We start from the raw sequence: 9004 nt of genomic DNA, 5'->3' as shown, positions 1-9004 counted from the left end.
AGTCCCATAATAGTGCTCCTCGATAACTCATGAGCTCCGAGATTGAGGTGAGGTAAGATGAACATTTATGAAACTCCTCAGGGGTGATTTGATTTCGACAGAGCAGCACACAGGAAGGCACAGAGGAGCTCCTCGAGCACATGGCTGGATGAGTCTGTGTTACCGCAGCTAACCACAGGGGAGGGGATGAGAGGGGTTATTGTCCATAAAAGATTTCCTCTCCCCCTCCTCTGTCGCTGCCGGCGCACCGTCCAGCTCCATCACCAGAGGAGCTCAGTGATGTCCTATCACTTCACTTTGTTGTTGAGCTTCACCCCTGTAGGAACCTCTGGTTATTCACCACGTCCTCCGCCTCCACAGAGGTTTTCTTCTTGGTTTCCCCAAAGTTGAGCTGCAGGTGGTTGGTGTCACAACATCTTTCGCAGATCTTGACCACACCCCTCCTCTTGCTTGGCGTCCGTAATCCTGCAGAGGATGAAGGAGTCATCCTCTCTCTGTGGCCTGTTCCTGAGGGGAAACAGAAGTCAGGTGTGTGCAGGGCGAACAAAGATGAAAACAGTTCCACACCCCGAGGTCCTGCTCCACGTCACAGAGAGCTTCTCAGCCAGGCCGATGTGTCTGAAGCCTTGGAGAAGATGACGAACACATTGACACCGATATTCCTCGAACTGCCTGGACCCGCTGCAGGTTACGTACCATCTTAGACACTGCCGTGGATCACGGTGCACAGATCCTGGCTGTGGCTGCAGGTTCTGGGGGAGCAGCCAATCACAATGATGTCGTGCCTCCGAACAATTATGTTGAGTCAGTAATCTGCAGGTAACTTACAGCTTTATGAATTGTCTGAGTTTTGGTCTACACAGAATACTTTAACAAAATATAACGCAGCGTCGCAGCAAATTGTTTGAGGCTGTAAACTTGATAAAACATGTGGGAGCAGTCAAACATCAGAACGTCCCCAGTAACTGTTGTTTTCTAAAGGAACAGACAACACTGACGGCTGTCCACGACAATTCAGCTCCTCCCTCTAACTATTCCAACCACAGAATGTTTCCCACTTCTGTGTTTTCTCCGTGTTAACCACCGAACCAATCCACATGTGACAATCCGCTAAATCCTTTAGTTATTTACTCAGACATTTTTTTTAAAAACCTTACTAATTGGACGACAAAGGCTCTAAATTGACAACTGTCTTCATGCACGTCGGAGACAACGACGAAGACGCCAGGGGAGGTTTTGGTGATGCGAGCCGACACCAGTGTCAATGTGCGGTCAACCAAAACATGTGATCTCCACAGTGAAATGAATCCGTTACGTCCAGCCTCTGCCCGCTGCGCCACCTGAACATCCCGGAGATTTCTGTGTCGACCCATTAGTGCGGACATGATGTCTGAAAACGTTTATACGGAGACATAGAGTCACATGGTGTTCGTCTGACCAATGGTGCAACTTAACCACAAACTCAACGCTATCACTCACTCACGCGTTCAAGGGTGCGGCCGCTCTGCTGCCATTCGTCAAAGAGATAAAGCGGATTGAAATGCAATACATGTACAAAAATGAAACCCTGCACGTCTGGTGAAAAGACTTGTAAACTCACAAATCACTCATGTCCGTCCAAACTCAAACCAGACAACAGCACAGTGGGAGGAGGGGGAGGGTATTTCACTTCATTCATTTCAATGCAACTCTCTTGCATCTTTACGATGTCGTAAATACTGAAGGTTTGAACTGGATGATGTTCCACCAACACTGAGCTTTCTGTTTTTGTAAGCTCATAGGGAGGTTGTGTTTTCATCCCTTTCTTTATTTGCTGGTTTGTTTCCAAGCAGGTTTACACAAAAACGACTCTATCGATTTGCAAGAAACTTGTTGGAGAGATGGACCAGAATAGGTGGATCCGGACAAAGGAGCAGACCCATGAATTTAGTTGAGTTTTTCTGACATTTTCACAGATTTCCCAGGGAATAATGTTTTTTAGGATTGATATCTATGAGTGTGGAAGTCGATGCAGAGCCAAATGTTAAACAAGGAGGACTAGAAACCTGAAACTGTAGCTGAGATAATGTGTATTGGGAATCATTTGCTTTAGAACAAACAAGCATGATGTATTTGGTGTTGAAATGAAGGGGAATTGGTGGGTTATTCCGTTGTTGTATTACTTCCCCAACATGTGGGAAGCATGAGGACAGCCAGCGTATTGTATTTGTATCATTAAAGTGGACCTGACAACATGCTTCTTGAGGAAGTAGGTGACATAAGTAAAACCATGGATCCCATGGTAGCGAGAAACGAGACGAGCCCAACATGTGCTGGTATCCTCTGGTGTTGGCTGACAGGAGGGTCATCTGTGTCACTGCTCCAGAACTGGTCCATGTGTGGAAGTAGCATCGGTCAGTTTGTGAGTTTGTGGATTTATGTCTGTGAGTCGTGCAGATATTTACCATCGTAAAACATGCCCCAGATACAATGCGGTTGTCTGCAGAGTCTAACGTCACAGTCGGTCCAGCCTGAGGAGCACTACATCAGGAGTTGTGATGATTACCCTGAGGGTACACAGTGTGCAGAGTTATCACTCTGATCTACGAGCGGCCGAAAGTACGCTCACTCACACAGTCTGTTTATAACTCTGTGAAACATTTTAAGTATCCGTCATAAATCAATAGGCCGTTAAAAAAAAGTCTAAGTTACAGGAGAAATATACGTCAGTAAAATCCTTCATCACGTAGAGATGAGTGTCTAAGGGGACATTTCTGGCTCAGTGTATGTGAAAAAATATTTCTGGGGAAAAAGGCAGTTCCTGTGATAAATCTACAGATGAAAGAAAACACAACGTAGTAAAATTAATTTCTCTCCAATCTGATATCAGACATTTCATGGAAGAAAAATAGCCCAAAATGTCAAATCAATTAATGTTATGTCCTCTATCGTCTCGCCTCACGGCCTAAAAATAACCACAGAACGAGCCAAACATTTGCTGTGAAACACTATAAATTACACACTCACACATTTAAAGGGCCGTAAAAAGGCAGTGTGAAAGGTTGTTAATATTAACCAATTAACACACATTCCACCGTCCTCTGATCCAGTAACACCTCACCAGCAGTTGCTGTTTCTGCTAAAGGATTTCTGTCTTCACTAATTGGAAAAGCCAATAAACAGACAACAAAACTTAACAAGCAACGAGTGTGAAATTTCGAATCAAGGTTATTTTCCGTCTGCGCCGTGTTTTCGTCAGATAAATTTAGAAACCCTTGTTCTTATCTTCAGCGGGCCTAATGACCGCAATGGTGTATTCAAAGGCCTTTCTTAAAATTGATTTGACACTTCTGCTGGCGTTCTTCCTCATGATACGGAGATCTTTAGATTTTTTTTCCCACTAGTGTCAGAAAATATTTGGTATTAAAGAAAAAACATCTTGTTTATAAAGTGTTAAATGTTTTAGTGTCTGACTTGCAGCTGCATGATGACAGATCCAGACCTCTTTGATTATCTCAAGTCTGATCACTGTCAGAAATAACATGAAGCCACGTTCAGTTCTTACACAGCACATCGGGAACCAGCAGCAGAAAATAAAGTGCACACATAGAGTATAAAACATCCCTGCAATACTTTTCATTTATGAAAAAGTACTGCTGAATTAAAGTAAAATAAAGTACTGCTGTGATAAAGTAAAATAAAGTACTGCTGTGATAAAGTAAAATAAAGTACTACTGTGATAAAGTAAAATAAAGTACTGCTGTGATAAAGTAAAATAAAGTACTGCTGTGATAAAGTACAGCAAAGTGAGTCTGTAATTAAGTCAAATAAAGTACTGCTGTAGTGAAGTAAAACAGAGTCCTGCTGTAATAAAGTAAAAATACAGCAGTGTTGTGATAGTAAGTAAGTAAAATAAAATACTGTTGTATTAAGTTAAATAGAGTATATTATACTATAATTAAGTTAAACTACTGCTGTTGTGATAAAGTTCCGTATAGTACTGTGATAATAAAGTAAAATGTGAGTGAACTTGAAGTTCCCGGAGAGGAACGTGTCCGGTCACAGGCTCCGGTGAAGCGGGTAAATCACGGAGACAAACCGGAGACTCTCTGGTTCTTTCTGATGCTAACAGGTTAGCTCCAGGCTAACTGCTAGCTGCTAGCTTAGCTCAGTGTAAACACCATAAACATCAGGTGGGAATAAAAGATGATAAATAAATAAAAAGTTTTCATTGTGAAGTTCTGAGAGCAGCTTCCAGAAGAATCTGGAAGTTATGAGTTAGTTTCTTTTATCTGATTTGTCTCGGTTAACGACGTGGTTTGGGGAAATCAAATGATTTAATTTAGGTTTTTCAAAATGTCAAATAAAATTTAAAAAGTATATAAACGTGTCATAAGCAGTCATGAGCTCCATTACACAGATAAAAGTGATTTCATCTTATCAGCAGAAACATCAACTTGACATTTGAAATTCAAACATGAATGTGCTTTTATTCTGTAATTTGTTCTCTTGTCACATCCTTAAAAAACGAATAATCTATTGAATTATTAACGTGTGAAATTCACGTCATGTACATTTTATTTGTGCAGTACAAAATTCAAACTTTTAATTGATGTAGACACATACAGTACTAAATATTACAAAGATTAATTAAAGCTATAAATGAAAAAGCCTGCTTTAAATCTCACTGTGCCTTTAAAAGTAGTTTTTCCAAACCAAACGTATAAAGATTCAGAATTATTACGAATCTGCAACAGACGTACAGGGGCAGTTTTATCAAGGATCAATGATATCAATACGAATAGTGATACCTTGGTAAAAGCAGCTCATGTCTGCTTTGCAATATATTTCAAGTTAATAATTTGAGACATTTTCCTTTTTCTCTTCTGTGTTCTTGTCTTTATCACGTCCACGTTTACGGACTCATAGTAAATAATATTATGTGAATTCCTTGAACTGCTTCCTCGGAACCCGAACTCGCCAAACTGAAGATTTATTTAAATCTTTATTGTGTGACACGTTTCTCAAGTGTGAGAATGACCCATAAAATGACATAAACACTCGCCGACGTCGTCGTTAACGTTATTGACTGTGAAAGACTATAAATTCCTCAGACGCTGACACTGGTCAGTGTTTCCGTGACACCAATCCAAAAGATTTGTATTCCCACTCAAACGGTTTATGTTTTATTTAAATTTTCCACATCGTTTAATTGAGTCACAGCTGGAATCTATTAAATGTTTGAATAAACTCTTAATTCTTTACTTTTTTGTCAGGAATATGTATTTTTTAAGAATAAGTGAATGAAATAATTTTTTTAACAACACCCTCTGAAGTTGAATAAAATAAAAATGAAAGTGCTGCTGTTATAAGATTTCAGATTTTCAGTCAGGAAAGACAGTTAACGACAGAAAAAAATCTATTTAATCAATGAAATTAAAATGTGAAGCTACAGAAGAATATTAAGGATTTGAAAACATCTGTTCTGTTGTAAATGCCGGAACATTAATAACTTATTATTTTTAAAATTTTAAGCCGAGAACCTTTTGACTTGTGCAGTGTTACATTTGAAAATCTCAACCTTTCATTAGTGGAGAGTGAATTGATACTTAATTAATTAATAAATATAATCTAGTTATTATTAAAAAGCAATAAAGCTGTAAGGGATGTTATTATCTGATGCAGCTGTTCACCACCTGCTTCAAATCTCACTGCACCTTGAAAATGAGTTTCAGGATTCTTTAAGTTGAACAAGTAAATTAGAACAATACTGATAAACTCTCACCTGGAAGTGAGTTGGTTCCAACCGGTTTGGACCCACAGGTTCCTCATCCTCCACTCATCCTGCAGGTTGGTGCCAATGGGCCCGGAGTTCCACGTTCAAACCTTGGACTGCGGATGCAGACGCCTGGAGCTGCTTGGGCTGGAGAGAGGCGACCATTTGGCCTCCCCAAGAATCAATCTTCACAAGAGGCACTGACCTGTGGCGAGGATGTGGAAGACGGTGGCGAGGAGGCTCCACCCTGACTGGAGTCTTGATCACATGCTCCACAGCTCTGCAGCAGATGGCTCGGAGACATTTGACTGCATTGACATGTTTTCACCGAAACATCCAGGTGTTGGCAACGAGCAGCCGGCTGAATTCAACGTGATTCATTCACTCCAGACCTCCACGATGATGTTGGTTCTGTCAAATATGGAGGCCGAAACCACAAATCTGCCGAATCTCTGCTCAGATTCAAACAAACTCATTGGATTTTTATCTTTCACCAGGACAACGATCCTGAACAACCACAGTCAATCAGCTGATCGCAGAACAAGCAGGAGCTGTGGGAGGCTGCAGTGGAGGGAAGACGCCATGTGAAGATGTTTGTGGGTCAGAGACTTGGGTCAAAACATCAGAAAGTTACTGATCGCAAAGGATTGTTGATGTTCTTCTGCTGCCGGGTGCCTGAGGCTGAAATCCTCTGCAGCGGCTGCAGGTTCAACTCTGTGCGTCTTCCCCCCTCGCTCCCACTTTCACACTCAATCTGTCGCATCGACAGAAGCAAACGTTTCCACAAAACATCTTTTTTTGTTATATTTGTTTGACTTGTTTGAAAAGAGAGGAAGAACAGGAGGAAGATTTGTTTTCCATTTTGCATTTTGAGAATTAATCGAAATTCAGAGAACAAAGTCAAACTAAATCAGAAAAATTTTTTGGGAGAATCGAGAACAAACTCTGCAAGATGCCTCCAGTAAATATTGAAATGGTGAAATTCTTCTTCAGAGTCAGTTTTAGAAACAAAGAAATTGTCGTGATCAGTATTAAAGAGATTTGAAGACCTTTTAACTTTATTTTGAAAATGCACAAAAAAGATCCTTTGATTTAGTTTTGACTTTATCCTCAACTTTATCAACATTTGTTTTCTCCATAATCTCTTTAACTATTTTCAAACCCCTCCATTTTAAGCGTTTAAAGAGCGATATGTCCCACTCCGCTGTTTTTTAATGGATTTCAATCTGAATCTGCAAGTAATTCAAATATCATTGAAAACATAAAGAAAGAAAGAAAATTCATGTTCTTTCAGCTTCCTTGCTTCCCTCCATCCTGTAGTTTTGTGAGCTGCAGTCGACCATGATAAAGTCAGGCAGTGAGCTCTGGCATGGAACTGATTGAGACACTTATTGAATCACGGCTTCATAAAGCCTTAAAAGCTAAGAGGGAAAATCCAATGAAGAGTCTAAATATAACAGGAGTCTCTTCTGAGACGAAGCTCCGGTGAACGCTCATCGCGTCTTTAACCGTCGTCTCTCCGCAGGATGGACTGGACGTGATGTGAGAGACAGCAAGGGATTCACCATGAAACACGGACGAGCGCTCGGGAGTGTTTGATTCTCTGGGCCTTCTCCTCACCTCTCCCTCTCCTCTCTCATGGGGAACTGACAGGAGAGCTCTTACACAACAGCAGCTCTGTGTGAACCACAGACTGCATCAACCCCGATGTGGCGGCTGATCAAAGGCAGGTCGTGTCCGTCTCAATGTGTTTCCCTCGTTCACTCGGGTCACGCAAGGAGGCACTAGATAGAAAAACAAGCTGTGAAAAGGGACACCGGCCCATCGTGATGTTAGGTGTGAAATGAAGTTTATAGCAGTGGAGAAGGTATGGTAGCTTCAAAGCGGCGATGGAACCGATTTGACACCATTTGGGTTTACATGAGCAGTGAAGGGGAATCCTCAGGTTACATCCACACTGTTGAACGTCAACCAACCAGGACTAATCCTTAAAGCTCAGCCTTTGTATTTGCCGGGGAAAGTTTGGAGATGAAATGTTTACTGCATATATTTATATGTTTTAATGGTATTATATTAACATGTTATATTATGTCAAGTCGACTAAGATGTGAATTTGTTATTAACGTGTTGCTTCTCTCAAAATTTAAGTTTGTGTCCACACAACACCTCTTCAGGAAACAATCCTTATTTCACATTCTGTTGTAATTCTCTCCAAATGTGTCTCCTGCAAAATAATGAATCCCATTAAAGGAGTGTTCCAGCAATTTAGTTTGACATTTCTATTAAGTTGTGGGACTCAACAGAGACCGAGAGCAGACACGAGTGAGGATCCGTCTCCCCGGAGGAACAGAAGTGCAAAAGCTGCCGCGTGTAGTTAAACGCATCAAATACATTTCCAACGTTGATTAGAAGAAATATTTTTTAACTTAATGAAAAGGTGTGTCAACAATTGAACGGAGGAGTTATTGTCAGCAAAGGTAGAATATGTGAGCAGACATATTGTTTATCAAGCAGTCTTGTTGTAGTCATAGTCCACGCTCGGCTGCCTCGACGATCAATATCCACATGATGTTACAATCAAAGCAGAAGAAGTATGGAGACATCTGAGTGGAGGCAGAGCAGGTAAACGCCCGGGGCCCCGAGCTGAGTGGAGGCCCCTCTGAGAACAGCTGATTACATCAGTCAACAACCATTTCCTGAGAACTCTCTTATGATTGGCTTTGTACAAGAGACTGCAATGATGTCATGTTCAGACATGAGACTTTGGGGTCCTCCAGGTCCATTTTATCTGGGGCCTCCAAAGACCCTTGGAATGCTCCTGGACTGTGGGCATGCCTAACGTTTGTTGTTGGCTCGTTGATCATAACCTCAACAACCAATCACAGTTGTCCACTCCTGCTTTCGCGGTAACGTGCCATGCTCGCTCGTCTGATGTCACACTTGTGTTTTCATTAACGACATTTGATTGGCTGACAGCAAAGCCAAGCGACCCACAATACACTTCACTGATTCACGGTGTCACCACATTCAAAGTGAATGAGCAGCGTCTCCGCTGAAGCCTCCAATGGTGCTTCATATGAGCCCGGCTCTGAAACCACTTGAGCATACACTTCCCATAATGCAACTCCATAGCATTTTATCAGACTGCTCTAGGTGTGCACAGAAGCACCACGAGAATTACATGAGTCTGAAAAAGCTCCTCCCGAGCCGGAGAAGAGTTTATCCAGGATGCTTCTGACGAGTCAACTT

The 9004-nt window shown here is 41.5% G+C and overlaps 1 protein-coding gene across 1 annotated transcript in view; it reads right to left on the bottom strand.

The window, feature by feature from the left end:
* Window positions 1–5946, bottom strand: part of il34 (interleukin 34) — a 39531-nt gene extending 33585 nt beyond the window's left edge. Inside the window, exon 1 of the mRNA XM_069528803.1 lies at window positions 5765–5946. The gene's annotated coding sequence lies outside the window, so the exon portion shown is untranslated. The remainder of the gene's footprint in view (window positions 1–5764) is intronic.
* Between the last annotated feature and the right edge of the window lie 3058 nt (window positions 5947–9004).

The sequence above is a fragment of the Paralichthys olivaceus genome, chromosome 7, assembly GCF_024713975.1.
Source record: "Paralichthys olivaceus isolate ysfri-2021 chromosome 7, ASM2471397v2, whole genome shotgun sequence".
NCBI classification, from domain to species: domain Eukaryota; kingdom Metazoa; phylum Chordata; class Actinopteri; order Pleuronectiformes; family Paralichthyidae; genus Paralichthys; species Paralichthys olivaceus.
Note: the sequence above shows the minus strand (reverse complement) of the source record. Positions and strands in the feature narration are given on the sequence as shown.